The 16,589-nt window shown below is 37.9% G+C and overlaps 31 pseudogenes; all 31 read left to right on the top strand.

The window, feature by feature from the left end:
- Positions 1-1,457: 1,457 nt before the first annotated feature.
- LOC149683296 (5S ribosomal RNA) lies at positions 1,458-1,576 on the top strand (annotated as a pseudogene).
- Positions 1,577-1,713: 137 nt separating this feature from the next.
- Positions 1,714-1,816, top strand: LOC149683295 (5S ribosomal RNA; annotated as a pseudogene).
- Positions 1,817-2,419: 603 nt separating this feature from the next.
- On the top strand, positions 2,420-2,538 carry LOC149683294 (5S ribosomal RNA; annotated as a pseudogene).
- A 137-nt stretch (positions 2,539-2,675) lies between these two features.
- Positions 2,676-2,778, top strand: LOC149683293 (5S ribosomal RNA; annotated as a pseudogene).
- Positions 2,779-4,808: 2,030 nt separating this feature from the next.
- Positions 4,809-4,927, top strand: LOC149683292 (5S ribosomal RNA; annotated as a pseudogene).
- Positions 4,928-5,064: 137 nt separating this feature from the next.
- LOC149683291 (5S ribosomal RNA) lies at positions 5,065-5,167 on the top strand (annotated as a pseudogene).
- Positions 5,168-5,770: 603 nt separating this feature from the next.
- Positions 5,771-5,889, top strand: LOC149683290 (5S ribosomal RNA; annotated as a pseudogene).
- A 137-nt stretch (positions 5,890-6,026) lies between these two features.
- LOC149683289 (5S ribosomal RNA) lies at positions 6,027-6,129 on the top strand (annotated as a pseudogene).
- A 122-nt stretch (positions 6,130-6,251) lies between these two features.
- LOC149683288 (5S ribosomal RNA) lies at positions 6,252-6,370 on the top strand (annotated as a pseudogene).
- Positions 6,371-6,732: 362 nt separating this feature from the next.
- Positions 6,733-6,851, top strand: LOC149683287 (5S ribosomal RNA; annotated as a pseudogene).
- Positions 6,852-7,213: 362 nt separating this feature from the next.
- Positions 7,214-7,332, top strand: LOC149683286 (5S ribosomal RNA; annotated as a pseudogene).
- A 361-nt stretch (positions 7,333-7,693) lies between these two features.
- LOC149683285 (5S ribosomal RNA) lies at positions 7,694-7,812 on the top strand (annotated as a pseudogene).
- A 122-nt stretch (positions 7,813-7,934) lies between these two features.
- On the top strand, positions 7,935-8,053 carry LOC149683284 (5S ribosomal RNA; annotated as a pseudogene).
- Positions 8,054-8,415: 362 nt separating this feature from the next.
- LOC149683283 (5S ribosomal RNA) lies at positions 8,416-8,534 on the top strand (annotated as a pseudogene).
- Positions 8,535-8,671: 137 nt separating this feature from the next.
- On the top strand, positions 8,672-8,774 carry LOC149683282 (5S ribosomal RNA; annotated as a pseudogene).
- Positions 8,775-8,896: 122 nt separating this feature from the next.
- Positions 8,897-9,015, top strand: LOC149683281 (5S ribosomal RNA; annotated as a pseudogene).
- Positions 9,016-9,377: 362 nt separating this feature from the next.
- Positions 9,378-9,496, top strand: LOC149683280 (5S ribosomal RNA; annotated as a pseudogene).
- Positions 9,497-9,858: 362 nt separating this feature from the next.
- On the top strand, positions 9,859-9,977 carry LOC149683279 (5S ribosomal RNA; annotated as a pseudogene).
- Positions 9,978-10,339: 362 nt separating this feature from the next.
- Positions 10,340-10,458, top strand: LOC149683278 (5S ribosomal RNA; annotated as a pseudogene).
- A 122-nt stretch (positions 10,459-10,580) lies between these two features.
- On the top strand, positions 10,581-10,699 carry LOC149683277 (5S ribosomal RNA; annotated as a pseudogene).
- Positions 10,700-11,061: 362 nt separating this feature from the next.
- On the top strand, positions 11,062-11,180 carry LOC149683276 (5S ribosomal RNA; annotated as a pseudogene).
- A 362-nt stretch (positions 11,181-11,542) lies between these two features.
- Positions 11,543-11,661, top strand: LOC149683275 (5S ribosomal RNA; annotated as a pseudogene).
- Positions 11,662-11,798: 137 nt separating this feature from the next.
- LOC149683274 (5S ribosomal RNA) lies at positions 11,799-11,901 on the top strand (annotated as a pseudogene).
- A 123-nt stretch (positions 11,902-12,024) lies between these two features.
- LOC149683273 (5S ribosomal RNA) lies at positions 12,025-12,143 on the top strand (annotated as a pseudogene).
- Positions 12,144-12,504: 361 nt separating this feature from the next.
- Positions 12,505-12,623, top strand: LOC149683272 (5S ribosomal RNA; annotated as a pseudogene).
- A 362-nt stretch (positions 12,624-12,985) lies between these two features.
- LOC149683271 (5S ribosomal RNA) lies at positions 12,986-13,104 on the top strand (annotated as a pseudogene).
- Positions 13,105-14,535: 1,431 nt separating this feature from the next.
- LOC149683270 (5S ribosomal RNA) lies at positions 14,536-14,654 on the top strand (annotated as a pseudogene).
- A 361-nt stretch (positions 14,655-15,015) lies between these two features.
- LOC149683269 (5S ribosomal RNA) lies at positions 15,016-15,134 on the top strand (annotated as a pseudogene).
- A 362-nt stretch (positions 15,135-15,496) lies between these two features.
- LOC149683268 (5S ribosomal RNA) lies at positions 15,497-15,615 on the top strand (annotated as a pseudogene).
- Positions 15,616-15,737: 122 nt separating this feature from the next.
- On the top strand, positions 15,738-15,856 carry LOC149683267 (5S ribosomal RNA; annotated as a pseudogene).
- A 361-nt stretch (positions 15,857-16,217) lies between these two features.
- LOC149683266 (5S ribosomal RNA) lies at positions 16,218-16,336 on the top strand (annotated as a pseudogene).
- The last annotated feature ends 253 nt before the right edge of the window (positions 16,337-16,589 follow it).

Below are 16,589 nucleotides of genomic sequence, written 5' to 3'. Positions count from 1 at the left end.
TAGGATATACGCGGCGATCAGCTAGGGTTACGAGAAACGTCTAGCCTCCCTAAGGTGGGATCGCCACCAAAGGTTTTCGCAATTGCGCTTTTTCCTTACTACTATAATGGAAACGAATCGTATATATACCCCAAAATCTGAAGAAAGCGGGCAAGAGGGGTACCCTTCCCTTTAAACGTCAATATTAGCAAAGTTTGAGATGATAATAGGTATAACTTTATTTTAAACGATTTAACTATTATTAATGTTAATTATTGAAGATTAAAATAATTAAAAATAATTATATTTATTTAATTATTAAAGATAAACCTCTCGTGCAAAGAGAGAGATTATCATTGCCTCCTATATCTACCAAGGCCCGTGCATGCGATATATTTCCTTCATTGCCTCCTATATCTACCAAGGCCCGTGCATGCGATATATTTCCTTCATTGCCTCCTATATCTTTCAAGGCCCGTGCATTGTGATATATTTCATTCATTGCCTCCTATATCTATCAAGGCGCGTGCATTGTGATATATTTCATTCATTGCCTCCTTTATCTATCAAGGCCCGTGCATTGCGATATATTTTTCAAAACAACAACAAAAATGGGAAGCTCCTCTCAGAAACATAATAATTTCTTTTCTCTGTATATGAAATGAAAATATGGGTAATATTGCGCTCCTTCTTTAACGGTATGAATCCTTGCCTGTCTATTAATATTTTACGTAGGAGTAATACGTTTTTAGCGAAGTCTAGAGAGGATAAACATAAGCGAAATTGTTTCGAAAAAAAAATACTGCTTCCACTTTGTTACTGTTGTATAGAGTGATCATGATAAAAGCTTAAAAAATACGAGAGGACAGACCTTTTTTATCCTCTTGTTTTATTCTTAATAAGAATATAAAACATTTATTTTTTGATGCTAAGATTGCTTTAAAAAATTCAAAAGGTTAGGCATTGGTAAAAAAGACAAATGATATTTTTCAAATCTAATGAGATAACGCTCACCTAGTTGAAAATTGGCCTTTTTTATCCGCGGGAGCCATTCTTAATGAGAATTTCGATGCTAGTAGGTTGTCAATTAAACTACCGGTATATTATTGTTGTTGGAAATTGGATATTAAGTCAAATTAAGTGGTTGTAAAGAGCCAGCAGGTTTTTGCCACTTCTTTTTGTGAGTATTTCATTTTTGTATATAAAATGGAGGAAGATAATGTTGAGAGTAAGGATGAAATGCTTAAGCGCAAAGCGCGGGAAAGGATGAGGGCAAAAAGGTCGACGTTTTCATTGGATACTTAAGTTTATATAATCTTCTCGACACGGAGAGGTAATATTTTGGTTTTCCCAACTTGTTCACTTTTGTTTCCTCTTTTAAATTCCACCAGATATGAAAAAAGCAAACATATCTTCTTTTTGTTATTGTTTTATAAAGATGAAGGTTAATTAAATTCAAATTATTAACTAGCACTCTCGGCAACGGCCATATCACGCTGAATTCACCGGTTCTCGTCCGATAACCGAAGTTAAGCAGCGTCGAGCGCAGTCATTACTTGGGAGGGAGACCACTTAGGAACACTGCGTGCCGTTGGCTTTTTCACTTTATTTTCCTCTTTTAAATTTTAATAGATATGTAAAAAGCAAACAGGTTTTCTTTTTGTTATTGTTTTAAAATGATGAAGGTTAATTTGTCTCACTTAATTTAAATTCGAATTATTAACTAGCACTCTCGGCAACGGCCATATCACGCTGAAAACACCGGTTCACGTCCGATCACCGAAGTTAAGCAGCGTCGAGCGCATACAGTACTTGGGAATTCTGCGTGCCGTTGGCTTTTTCACTTTTGTTTCCTCTTTCAAATTCCACCAGATATGAAAAAAGCAAACATATCTTCTTTTTTGTTATTGTTTTATAATGATGAAAGTTAATTAAATTCAAATTATTAACTAGCACTCTCGGCAACGGCAATGTCACGCTGAATATCCCGGTTCTCGTCCGATAACCGAAGTTAAGCAGCGTCGAGCGCAGTCCCTTCTTGCGAGGGAGACCACTTAGGAACACTGCGTGCCGTTGGCTTTTTCACTTTTTTTCCTCTTTTAAATTTTAATAGATATGAAAAAAGCAAACATGTTTTCTTTTTGTTATTGTTTTAAAATGATGAAGGTTAATTTGTCTCACTTAATTTAAAGTCGAATTATTAACTAGCACTCTCGGCAACGGCCATATCACGATGAAAACACCGGTTCACTTCCGATCACCGAAGTTATGCAGCGTCGAGCGCATACAGTACTTGGGAATACTGCGTGCCGTTTGTTTTTTCACTTTTGTTTCCTCTTTTAAATTCCACCAGATATGAAAAAAGCAAACATATCTTCTTTTTGTTATTGTTTTATAAAGATGAAGGTTAATTAAATTCAAATTATTAACTAGCACTCTCGGCAACGGCCATATCACGCTGAATTCACCGGTTCTCGTCCGATAACTGAAGTTAAGCAGCGTCGAGCGCAGTCATTACTTGGGAGGGAGACCGCTTAGGAACACTGCGTGCCGTTGGCTTTTTCACTTTTTTTTCCTCTTTTAAATTTTAGAAGATATGAAAAAAGCAAACATGTTTTCTTTTTGTTAATGTTTTAAAATGATGAAGGTTAATTTGTCTCACTTAATTGAAATTCGAATTATTAACTAGCACTCTCGGCAACGGCCATATCACGCTGAAAACACCGGTTCACATCCGATCACCGAAGTTAAGCAGCGTCGAGCGCATACAGTACTTGGGAATACTGCGTGCCGTTTGTTTTTTACCTCTCCGTGTGACGTAGTCCAGGAGAGGTTCTGTAACGGCCGTGTCTGTCTGTCTGTGTGTGTGTCTGTGTGTGTGTCTGTGTGTCTGTCTGTGTGTCTGTCTGTCCGTTGTTACACCCACGTGACCGCGTTCGCAGTTTGCGTATCGGAGCAAACGTGATCGCCATTTCCGAACTGCTTTCACAGTCACGGAAATGGCTCCTCTTTTTGAGTTCTCACACCACCATCTTCTGGTCTTTGTCCATCCCACACGAACACCAGTCTGTACTTACTGGCTTCTAATCACCCCACCATCTCCTGGTCTTCGTCCATTCCACTTGGACACCAGTCTGTACATACTGGCTTCTAATCACCACCATCTTCTGCTGGTCTTTGTCCATCCCACTTGGACACCAGTCTGTACATACTGGCTCCTAAACACCACCATCCACTGGTCTTCCGTCTACTCCACATAGACACCAATCTGTATCATTGGCTTCTAACACCACCATCCACTGGTCTTCCGTCTATTCCACATAGACACCAATCTGTATCATTGGCTTCTACTCCATTATCATCGTTTGGTTTTAGGATATACGCGGCGATCAGCTAGGGTTACGAGAAACGTCTAGCCTCCCTAAGGTGGGATCGCCACCAAAGGTTTTCGCAATTGTGCTTTTTCCTTACTACTATAATGGAAACGAATCGTATATATACCCCAAAATCTGAAGAAAGCGGGCAAGAGGGGTACCCTTCCCTTTAAACGTCAATATTAGCAAAGTTTGAGATGATAATAGGTATAACTTTATTTTAAACGATTTAACTATTATTAATGTTAATTATTGAAGATTAAAATAATTAAAAATAATTATATTTATTTAATTATTAAAGATAAACCTCTCGTGCAAAGAGAGAGATTATCATTGCCTCCTATATCTACCAAGGCCCGTGCATGCGATATATTTCCTTCATTGCCTCCTATATCTACCAAGGCCCGTGCATGCGATATATTTCCTTCATTGCCTCCTATATCTTTCAAGGCCCGTGCATTGTGATATATTTCATTCATTGCCTCCTATATCTATCAAGGCGCGTGCATTGTGATATATTTCATTCATTGCCTCCTTTATCTATCAAGGCCCGTGCATTGCGATATATTTTTCAAAACAACAACAAAAATGGGAAGCTCCTCTCAGAAACATAATAATTTCTTTTCTCTGTATATGAAATGAAAATATGGGTAATATTGCGCTCCTTCTTTAACGGTATGAATCCTTGCCTGTCTATTAATATTTTACGTAGGAGTAATACGTTTTTAGCGAAGTCTAGAGAGGATAAACATAAGCGAAATTGTTTCGAAAAAAAAATACTGCTTCCACTTTGTTACTGTTGTATAGAGTGATCATGATAAAAGCTTAAAAAATACGAGAGGACAGACCTTTTTTATCCTCTTGTTTTATTCTTAATAAGAATATATAACATTTATTTTTTGATGCTAAGATTGCTTTAAAAAATTCAAAAGGTTAGGCATTGGTAAAAAAGACAAATGATATTTTTCAAATCTAATGAGATAACGCTCACCTAGTTGAAAATTGGCCTTTTTTATCCGCGGGAGCCATTCTTAATGAGAATTTCGATGCTAGTAGGTTGTCAATTAAACTACCGGTATATTATTGTTGTTGGAAATTGGATATTAAGTCAAATTAAGTGGTTGTAAAGAGCCAGCAGGTTTTTGCCACTTCTTTTTGTGAGTATTTCATTTTTGTATATAAAATGGAGGAAGATAATGTTGAGAGTAAGGATGAAATGCTTAAGCGCAAAGCGCGGGAAAGGATGAGGGCAAAAAGGTCGACGTTTTCATTGGATACTTAAGTTTATATAATCTTCTCGACACGGAGAGGTAATATTTTGGTTTTCCCAACTTGTTCACTTTTGTTTCCTCTTTTAAATTCCACCAGATATGAAAAAAGCAAACATATCTTCTTTTTGTTATTGTTTTATAAAGATGAAGGTTAATTAAATTCAAATTATTAACTAGCACTCTCGGCAACGGCCATATCACGCTGAATTCACCGGTTCTCGTCCGATAACCGAAGTTAAGCAGCGTCGAGCGCAGTCATTACTTGGGAGGGAGACCACTTAGGAACACTGCGTGCCGTTGGCTTTTTCACTTTATTTTCCTCTTTTAAATTTTAATAGATATGTAAAAAGCAAACAGGTTTTCTTTTTGTTATTGTTTTAAAATGATGAAGGTTAATTTGTCTCACTTAATTTAAATTCGAATTATTAACTAGCACTCTCGGCAACGGCCATATCACGCTGAAAACACCGGTTCACGTCCGATCACCGAAGTTAAGCAGCGTCGAGCGCATACAGTACTTGGGAATTCTGCGTGCCGTTGGCTTTTTCACTTTTGTTTCCTCTTTCAAATTCCACCAGATATGAAAAAAGCAAACATATCTTCTTTTTTGTTATTGTTTTATAATGATGAAAGTTAATTAAATTCAAATTATTAACTAGCACTCTCGGCAACGGCAATGTCACGCTGAATATCCCGGTTCTCGTCCGATAACCGAAGTTAAGCAGCGTCGAGCGCAGTCCCTTCTTGCGAGGGAGACCACTTAGGAACACTGCGTGCCGTTGGCTTTTTCACTTTCTTTCCTCTTTTAAATTTTAATAGATATGAAAAAAGCAAACATGTTTTCTTTTTGTTATTGTTTTAAAATGATGAAGGTTAATTTGTCTCACTTAATTTAAAGTCGAATTATTAACTAGCACTCTCGGCAACGGCCATATCACGATGAAAACACCGGTTCACTTCCGATCACCGAAGTTATGCAGCGTCGAGCGCATACAGTACTTGGGAATACTGCGTGCCGTTTGTTTTTTCACTTTTGTTTCCTCTTTTAAATTCCACCAGATATGAAAAAAGCAAACATATCTTCTTTTTGTTATTGTTTTATAAAGATGAAGGTTAATTAAATTCAAATTATTAACTAGCACTCTCGGCAACGGCCATATCACGCTGAATTCACCGGTTCTCGTCCGATAACTGAAGTTAAGCAGCGTCGAGCGCAGTCATTACTTGGGAGGGAGACCGCTTAAGAACACTGCGTGCCGTTGGCTTTTTCACTTTTTTTTCCTCTTTTAAATTTTAGAAGATATGAAAAAAGCAAACATGTTTTCTTTTTGTTAATGTTTTAAAATGATGAAGGTTAATTTGTCTCACTTAATTGAAATTCGAATTATTAACTAGCACTCTCGGCAACGGCCATATCACGCTGAAAACACCGGTTCACATCCGATCACCGAAGTTAAGCAGCGTCGAGCGCATACAGTACTTGGGAATACTGCGTGCCGTTTGTTTTTTCACTTTTGTTTCCTCTTTTAAATTCCACCAGATATGAAAAAAGCAAACATATCTTCTTTTTGTTATTGTTTTATAAAGATGAAGGTTAATTAAATTCAAATTATTAACTAGCACTGTCGGCAACGGCCATATCACGCTGAATACACCGGTTCTCGTCCGATAACCAAAGTTAAGCAGCGTCGAGCGCAGTCAGTACTTGGGAGGGCGAACACTTAGGAACACTGCGTGCCGTTAGCTTTTTCACTTTTTTTTTACTTTTTTAAATTCCAATAGATATGAAAAAAGCAAACATATTTTCTTTTTGTTATTGTTTGAAAAAGATGAAGGTTAATTTGTCTCACTTAATTTAAATTCGAATTATTATCTAGCACTCTCGGCAACGGCCATATCACGCTGAGAACACCGGTTCTCGTCCGATCGCCGACGTTAGCAGCGTCGAGCGCAGTCAGTACTTGGGAATACTGCGTGCCGTTTGCTTTTTCACTTTTGTTTCCTCTTTCAAATTCCATCAGATATGAAAAAAACAAACATATCTTCTTTTTGTTATTGTTTTATAATGATGAAAGTTAATTAAATTCAAATTATTAACTAGCACTCTCGGCAACGGCCATATCACGCTGAATACACCGGTTCTCGTCCGATAACCGAAGTTAAGCAGCGTCGAGCGCAGTCACTACTTGGGAGGGAGACCACTTAGGAACACTGCGTGTGTTTGGCTTTTTCACTTTTTTTTCCCCATTTAAATTTTAATAGATATGAAAAAAGCAAACATGTTTTCTTTTTGTTATTGTTTTAAAATGATGAAGGTTAATTTGTCTCACTTAATTTAAATTCGAATTATTAACTAGCACTCTCGACAACGGCCATATCACGCAGAAAACAATGGTTCACGTCCGATCACCGAAGTTAAGCAGCGTCGAGCGCATACAGTACTTGGGAATACTGCGTGCCGTTTCTTTTTTCACTTTTGTTTCCTCTTTTAAATTCCACCAGATATGAAAAAAGCAAACATATCTTCTTTTTGTTATTGTTTTATAAAGATGAAGGTTAATTAAATTCAAATTATTAACTAGCACTCTCGGCAACGGCCATATCACGCTGAATACACCGGTTCTCGTCCGATAACCGAAGTTAAGCAGCGTCGAGCGCAGTCACTACTTGGGAGGGAGACCACTTAGGAACACTGCGTGCCGTTGGCTTTTTCACTTTTTTTTCCTCTTTTAAATTTTAATAGATAAGAAAAAAGCAAACATGTTTTCTTTTTGTTATTGTTTTAAAATGATGAAGGTTAATTTGTCTCACTTAATTTAAATTCGAATTATTAACTAGCACTCTCGGCAACGGCCATATCACGCTGAAAACACCGGTTCACGTCCGATCACCGAAGTTAAGCAGCGTCGAGCGCATACAGCACTTGGAAATCTGCGTGCCGTTTGTTTTTTCACTTTTGTTTCCTCTTTTAAATTCCACCAGATATGAAGAAAGCAAACATATCTTCTTTTTGTTATTGTTTTATAAAGATGAACGTTAATTAAATTCAAATTATTAACTAGCACTCTCGGCAACGGCCATATCACGCTGAATACACCGTTTCTCGTCCGATAACCGAAATTAAGCAGCGTCGAGCGCAGTCACTACTTGGGAGGGCGACCACTTAGGAACACTGCGTGCCGTAAGCTTTTTCACTTTTTTTTCCTCTTTTAAATTCCAATAGATATGAAAAAAGCAAACATATCTTCTTTTTGTTATTGTTTTATAAAGATGAAGGTTAATTAAATTCAAATTATTAACTAGCACTGTCGGCAACGGCCATATCACGCTGAATACACCGGTTCTCGTCCGATAACCAAAGTTAAGCAGCGTCGAGCGCAGTCAGTACTTGGGAGGGCGACCACTTAGGAACACTGCGTGCCGTTAGCTTTTTCACTTTTTTTTCCTCTTTTAAATTCCAATAGATATGAAAAAAGCAAACATGTTTTCTTTTTGTTATTGTTTTAAAATGATGAAGGTTAATTTGTCTCACTTAATTTAAATTCGAATTATTAACTAGCACTCTCGGCAACGGCCATATCACGATGAAAACACCGGCTCACTTCCGATCACCGAAGTTATGCAGCGTCGAGCGCATACAGTACTTGGGAATACTGCGTGCCGTTTGTTTTTTCACTTTTGTTTCCTCTTTTAAATTCCACCAGATATGAAAAAAGCAAACATATCTTCTTTTTGTTATTGTTTTATAAAGATGAAGGTTAATTAAATTCAAATTATTAACTAGCACTCTCGGCAACGGCCATATCACGCTGAATGCACCGGTTCTCGTCCGATAACTGAAGTTAAGCAGCGTCGAGCGCAGTCATTACTTGGGAGGGAGACCGCTTAGGAACACTGCGTGCCGTTGGCTTTTTCACTTTTTTTTCCTCTTTTAAATTTTAGAAGATATGAAAAAAGCAAACATGTTTTCTTTTTGTTAATGTTTTAAAATGATGAAGGTTAATTTGTCTCACTTAATTGAAATTCGAATTATTAACTAGCACTCTCGGCAACGGCCATATCACGCTGAAAACACCGGTTCACATCCGATCACCGAAGTTAAGCAGCGTCGAGCGCATACAGTACTTGGGAATACTGCGTGCCGTTTGTTTTTTCACTTTTGTTTCCTCTTTTAAATTCCACCAGATATGAAAAAAGCAAACATATCTTCTTTTTGTTATTGTTTTATAAAGATGAAGGTTAATTAAATTCAAATTATTAACTAGCACTGTCGGCAACGGCCATATCACGCTGAATACACCGGTTCTCGTCCGATAACCAAAGTTAAGCAGCGTCGAGCGCAGTCAGTACTTGGGAGGGCGACCACTTAGGAACACTGCGTGCCGTTAGCTTTTTCACTTTTTTTTTACTTTTTTAAATTCCAATAGATATGAAAAAAGCAAACATATTTTCTTTTTGTTATTGTTTGAAAAAGATGAAGGTTAATTTGTCTCACTTAATTTAAATTCGAATTATTATCTAGCACTCTCGGCAACGGCCATATCACGCTGAGAACACCGGTTCTCGTCCGATCGCCGACGTTAGCAGCGTCGAGCGCAGTCAGTACTTGGGAATACTGCGTGCCGTTTGCTTTTTCACTTTTGTTTCCTCTTTCAAATTCCATCAGATATGAAAAAAGCAAACATATCTTCTTTTTGTTATTGTTTTATAATGATGAAAGTTAATTAAATTCAAATTATTAACTAGCACTCTCGACAACGGCCATATCACGCTGAATACACCGGTTCTCGTCCGATAACCGAAGTTAAGCAGCGTCGAGCGCAGTCACTACTTGGGAGGGAGACCACTTAGGAACACTGCGTGCCGTTGGCTTTTTCACTTTTTTTTCCCCATTTAAATTTTAATAGATATGAAAAAAGCAAACATGTTTTCTTTTTGTTATTGTTTTAAAATGATGAAGGTTAATTTGTCTCACTTAATTTAAATTCGAATTATTAACTAGCACTCTCGACAACGGCCATATCACGCAGAAAACAATGGTTCACGTCCGATCACCGAAGTTAAGCAGCGTCGAGCGCATACAGTACTTGGGAATACTGCGTGCCGTTTCTTTTTTCACTTTTGTTTCCTCTTTTAAATTCCACCAGATATGAAAAAAGCAAACATATCTTCTTTTTGTTATTGTTTTATAAAGATGAAGGTTAATTAAATTCAAATTATTAACTAGCACTCTCGGCAACGGCCATATCACGCTGAATACACCGGTTCTCGTCCGATAACCGAAGTTAAACAGCGTCGAGCGCAGTCACTACTTGGGAGGGAGACCACTTAGGAACACTGCGTGCCGTTGGCTTTTTCACTTTTTTTTCCTCTTTTAAATTTTAATAGATAAGAAAAAAGCAAACATGTTTTCTTTTTGTTATTGTTTTAAAATGATGAAGGTTAATTTGTCTCACTTAATTTAAATTCGAATTATTAACTAGCACTCTCGGCAACGGCCATATCACGCTGAAAACACCGGTTCACGTCCGATCACCGAAGTTAAGCAGCGTCGAGCGCATACAGCACTTGGAAATACTGCGTGCCGTTTGTTTTTTCACTTTTGTTTCCTCTTTTAAATTCCACCAGATATGAAGAAAGCAAACATATTTTCTTTTTGTTATTGTTTTATAAAGATGAACGTTAATTAAATTCAAATTATTAACTAGCACTCTCGGCAACGGCCATATCACGCTGAATACACCGTTTCTCGTCCGATAACCGAAATTAAGCAGCGTCGAGCGCAGTCACTACTTGGGAGGGCGACCACTTAGGAACACTGCGTGCCGTAAGCTTTTTCACTTTTTTTTCCTCTTTTAAATTCCAATAGATATGAAAAAAGCAAACATATCTTCTTTTTGTTATTGTTTTATAAAGATGAAGGTTAATTAAATTCAAATTATTAACTAGCACTGTCGGCAACGGCCATATCACGCTGAATACACCGGTTCTCGTCCGATAACCAAAGTTAAGCAGCGTCGAGCGCAGTCAGTACTTGGGAGGGCGACCACTTAGGAACACTGCGTGCCGTTAGCTTTTTCACTTTTTTTCCCTCTTTTAAATTCCAATAGATATGAAAAAAGCAAACATGTTTTCTTTTTGTTATTGTTTTAAAATGATGAAGGTTAATTTGTCTCACTTAATTTAAATTCGAATTATTAACTAGCACTCTCGGCAACGGCCATATCACGATGAAAACACCGGCTCACTTCCGATCACCGAAGTTATGCAGCGTCGAGCCCATACAGTACTTGGGAATACTGCGTGCCGTTTGTTTTTTCACTTTTGTTTCCTCTTTTAAATTCCACCAGATATGAAAAAAGCAAACATATCTTCTTTTTGTTATTGTTTTATAAAGATGAAGGTTAATTAAATTCAAATTATTAACTAGCACTCTCGGCAACGGCCATATCACGCTGAATGCACCGGTTCTCGTCCGATAACCGAAGTTAAGCAGCGTCGAGCGCAGTTATTACTTGGGAGGGAGACCACTTAGGAACACTGCGTGCCGTTGGCTTTTTCACTTTTTTTTCCTCTTTTAAATTTTAATAGATATGAAAAAAGCAAACATGTTTTCTTTTTGTTAATGTTTTAAAATGATGAAGGTTAATTTGTCTCACTTAATTTAAATTCGAATTATTAACTAGCACTCTCGGCAACGGCCATATCACGCTGAAAACACCGGTTCACGTCCGATCACCGAAGTTAAGCAGCGTCGAGCGCATACAGTACTTGGGAATACTGCGTGCCGTTTGTTTTTTCACTTTTGTTTCCTCTTTTAAATTCCACCAGATATGAAAAAAGCAAACATATCTTCTTTTTGTTATTGTTTTATAAAGATGAAGGTTAATTAAATTCAAATTATTAACTAGCACTCTCGGCAACGGCCATATCACGCTGAATTCACCGGTTCTCGTCCGATAACCGAAGTTAAGCAGCGTCGAGCGCAGTCATTACTTGGGAGGGAGACCACTTAGGAACACTGCGTGCCGTTGGCTTTTTCACTTTATTTTCCTCTTTTAAATTTTAATAGATATGTAAAAAGCAAACAGGTTTTCTTTTTGTTATTGTTTTAAAATGATGAAGGTTAATTTGTCTCACTTAATTTAAATTCGAATTACTAACTAGCACTCTCGGCAACGGCCATATCACGCTGAAAACACCGGTTCACGTCCGATCACCGAAGTTAAGCAGCGTCGAGCGCATACAGTACTTGGGAATTCTGCGTGCCGTTGGCTTTTTCACTTTTGTTTCCTCTTTCAAATTCCACCAGATATGAAAAAAGCAAACATATCTTCTTTATTGTTATTGTTTTATAATGATGAAAGTTAATTAAATTCAAATTATTAACTAGCACTCTCGGCAACGGCAATGTCACGCTGAATACCCCGGTTCTCGTCCGATAACCGAAGTTAAGCAGCGTCGAGCGCAGTCCCTTCTTGCGAGGGAGACCACTTAGGAACACTGCGTGCCGTTGGCTTTTTCACTTTTTTTCCTCTTTTAAATTTTAATAGATATGAAAAAAGCAAACATGTTTTCTTTTTGTTATTGTTTTAAAATGATGAAGGTTAATTTGTCTCACTTAATTTAAAGTCGAATTATTAACTAGCACTCTCGGCAACGGCCATATCACGATGAAAACACCGGTTCACTTCCGATCACCGAAGTTATGCAGCGTCGAGCGCATACAGTACTTGGGAATACTGCGTGCCGTTTGTTTTTTCACTTTTGTTTCCTCTTTTAAATTCCACCAGATATGAAAAAAGCAAACATATCTTCTTTTTGTTATTGTTTTATAAAGATGAAGGTTAATTAAATTCAAATTATTAACTAGCACTCTCGGCAACGGCCATATCACGCTGAATTCACCGGTTCTCGTCCGATAACCGAAGTTAAGCAGCGTCGAGCGCAGTCATTACTTGGGAGGGAGACCGCTTAGGAACACTGCGTGCCGTAAGCTTTTTCACTTTTTTTTCCTCTTTTAAATTTTAGAAGATATGAAAAAAGCAAACATGTTTTCTTTTTGTTAATGTTTTAATATGATGAAGGTTAATTTGTCTCACTTAATTGAAATTCGAATTATTAACTAGCACTCTCGGCAACGGCCATATCACGCTGAAAACACCGGTTCACGTCCGATCACCGAAGTTAAGCAGCGTCGAGCGCATACAGTACTTGGGAATACTGCGTGCCGTTTGTTTTTTCACTTTTGTTTCCTCTTTTAAATTCCACCAGATATGAAAAAAGCAAACATATCTTCTTTTTGTTATTGTTTTATAAAGATGAAGGTTAATTAAATTCAAATTATTAACTAGCACTGTCGGCAACGGCCATATCACGCTGAATACACCGGTTCTCGTCCGATAACCAAAGTTAAGCAGCGTCGAGCGCAGTCAGTACTTGGGAGGGCGACCACTTAGGAACACTGCGTGCCGTTAGCTTTTTCACTTTTTTTTCCTCTTTTAAATTCCAATAGATATGAAAAAAGCAAACATATTTTCTTTTTGTTATTGTTTGAAAAAGATGAAGGTTAATTTGTCTCACTTAATTTAAATTCGAATTATTATCTAGCACTCTCGGCAACGGCCATATCACGCTGAGAACACCGGTTCTCGTCCGATCGCCGACGTTAGCAGCGTCGAGCGCAGTCAGTACTTGGGAATACTGCGTGCCGTTTGCTTTTTCACTTTTGTTTCCTCTTTCAAATTCCATCAGATATGAAACAAGACGGCCCAAGGGCTCGTAATAGTAGCCATATCGTACGAGTGAATAGCCCCTCTATACCCTACCCTAATGAGTGGATAACCCCTCTATAACTTACCCTAATGAGTGAATAGCGCTATCTTTTTCAATGCTTAAATGATTTACCGTGCATAAAATCAAAGTGAATAGCCCCTCGATTCCCTACTCTAAACAGTGATTAAATTATAACCGTATAAATTTACTTATGCTGTAATTCTAATATTCCGGCGAATCGAAGAACAGATAGTTTTTAGTGATAATCCCCTCGATGAGTTTACAACATAGACTTATGCCGATGCACACTTATCGCATCTTATAAATTTCTAACAAGGACTTATGCCCAGAAACTTTTGAAAGAGATAGTTTAGTTATAGTGATTACGCATTTTAGTGATTATCCCCTCGAATTACCTTTAGCAATGCTAAAATGATCAAACGCATAACGCTCATTTAACACTATGTTAGCTCTATCTAAACCCACATTTGAATTAACCGCCAAAACGTTCCAGTCAAACATAACATAGTTGACGATGGCTACCGAACGAGAACGAAACACGTGAGGAGCGCGGTAGCAAACGGGGAAAATCGTTATCTATTTAATTAGCACATACATAAAAAGAAAATAAATATAAAACCCCCAAACATACAAATTCATAAGTATCCGACCCCACAGATAAAAATTGAAAAGTTTCCGACCCCACAGATTAAGAGGTACCCCACCCCACATCAACCCGACATTTTAGAGATAAGAATAAATAATAAAAAACTCGAGGTTTCTATCAACTCTCTATGGTTCAGTTGGTAGAATATCTGCCCATTGCGCCAGAGACCCGGGTTCGATTCCCGGGTCTGACCTGAAAAAATTTTAATTATAATTAAATCTCTAACCGAGCCCAGTAACCCCTATGGGTGGGTTGTGGTAATATAAAGTTCCTTTTAAGCTAAAATCTGACGATAACGAAGCGACAACCCCGGCCACTACTACTACTACTACTACTACTACGACGGCTCGGGTCAAACTAAGAGCCTATCGTATACTACGATATGGCTAAAAAGCAAACATATCTTCTTTTTGTTATTGTTTTATAATGATGAAAGTTAATTAAATTCAAATTATTAACTAGCACTCTCGGCAACGGCCATATCACGCTGAATACACCGGTTCTCGTCCGATAACCGAAGTTAAGCAGCGTCGAGCGCAGTCACTACTTGTGAGGGAGACCACTTAGGAACACTGCGTGCCGTTGGCTTTTTCACTTTTTTTCCCCATTTAAATTTTAATAGATATGAAAAAAGCAAACATGTTTTCTTTTTGTTATTGTTTTAAAATGATGAAGGTTAATTTGTCTCACTTAATTTAAATTCGAATTATTAACTAGCACTCTCGACAACGGCCATATCACGCAGAAAACAATGGTTCACGTCCGATCACCGAAGTTAAGCAGCGTCGAGCGCATACAGTACTTGGGAATACTGCGTGCCGTTTCTTTTTTCACTTTTGTTTCCTCTTTTAAATTCCACCAGATATGAAAAAAGCAAACATATCTTCTTTTTGTTATTGTTTTATAAAGATGAAGGTTAATTAAATTCAAATTATTAACTAGCACTCTCGGCAACGGCCATATCACGCTGAATACACCGGTTCTCGTCCGATAACCGAAGTTAAGCAGCGTCGAGCGCAGTCACTACTTGGGAGGGAGACCACTTAGGAACACTGCGTGCCGTTGGCTTTTTCACTTTTTTTTCCTCTTTTAAATTTTAATAGATAAGAAAAAAGCAAACATGTTTTCTTTTTGTTATTGTTTTAAAATGATGAAGGTTAATTTGTCTCACTTAATTTAAATTCGAATTATTAACTAGCACTCTCGGCAACGGCCATATCACGCTGAAAACACCGGTTCACGTCCGATCACCGAAGTTAAGCAGCGTCGAGCGCATACAGCACTTGGAAATACTGCGTGCCGTTTGTTTTTTCACTTTTGTTTCTTCTTTTAAATTCCACCAGATATGAAGAAAGCAAACATATCTTCTTTTTGTTATTGTTTTATAAAGATGAACGTTAATTAAATTCAAATTATTAACTAGCACTCTCGGCAACGGCCATATCACGCTGAATACACCGTTTCTCGTCCGATAACCGAAATTAAGCAGCGTCGAGCGCAGTCACTACTTGGGAGGGCGACCACATAGGAACACTGCGTGCCGTAAGCTTTTTCACTTTTTTTTCCTCTTTTAAATTCCAATAGATATGAAAAAAGCAAACATATCTTCTTTTTGTTATTGTTTTATAAAGATGAAGGTTAATTAAATTCAAATTATTAACTAGCACTGTCGGCAACGGCCATATCACGCTGAATACACCGGTTCTCGTCCGATAACCAATGTTAAGCAGCGTCGAGCGCAGTCAGTACTTGGGAGGGCGACCACTTAGGAACACTGCGTGCCGTTAGCTTTTTCACTTTTTTTTCCTCTTTTAAATTCCAATAGATATGAAAAAAGCAAACATATTTTCTTTTTGTTATTGTTTGAAAAAGATGAAGGTTAATTTGTCTCACTTAATTTAAATTCGAATTATTATCTAGCACTCTCGGCAACGGCCATATCACGCTGAGAACACCGGTTCTCGTCCGATCGCCGACGTTAGCAGCGTCGAGCGCAGTCAGTACTTGGGAATACTGCGTGCCGTTTGCTTTTTCACTTTTGTTTCCTCTTTCAAATTCCATCAGATATGAAAAAAGCAAACATATCTTCTTTTTGTTATTGTTTTATAATGATGAAAGTTAATTAAATTCAAATTATTAACTAGCACTGTCGGCAACGGCCATATCACGCTGAATACACCGGTTCTCGTCCGATAACCGAAGTTAAGCAGCGTCGAGCGCAGTCACTACTTGGGAGGGAGACCACTTAGGAACACTGCGTGCCGTTGGCTTTTTCACTTTTTTTCCCCATTTAAATTTTAATAGATATGAAAAAAGCAAACATGTTTTCTTTTTGTTATTGTTTTAAAATGATGAAGGTTAATTTGTCTCACTTAATTTAAATTCGAATTATTAACTAGCACTCTCGAGAACGGCCATATCACGCAGAAAACAATGGTTCACGTCCGATCACCGAAGTTAGGCAGCGTCGAGCGCATACAGTACTTGGGAATACTGCGTGCCGTTTCTTTTTTCACTTTTGTT

This window comes from Phalangium opilio, unplaced genomic scaffold (genome assembly GCF_054372755.1).
Source record: "Phalangium opilio isolate 3A_F unplaced genomic scaffold, DU_Popi_V2 ptg000037l_1, whole genome shotgun sequence".
NCBI lineage: Eukaryota > Metazoa > Arthropoda > Arachnida > Opiliones > Phalangiidae > Phalangium > Phalangium opilio.
The sequence above is the reverse complement of the archived record's forward strand: the minus strand, read 5'-3'. Positions and strand labels throughout refer to the sequence as shown.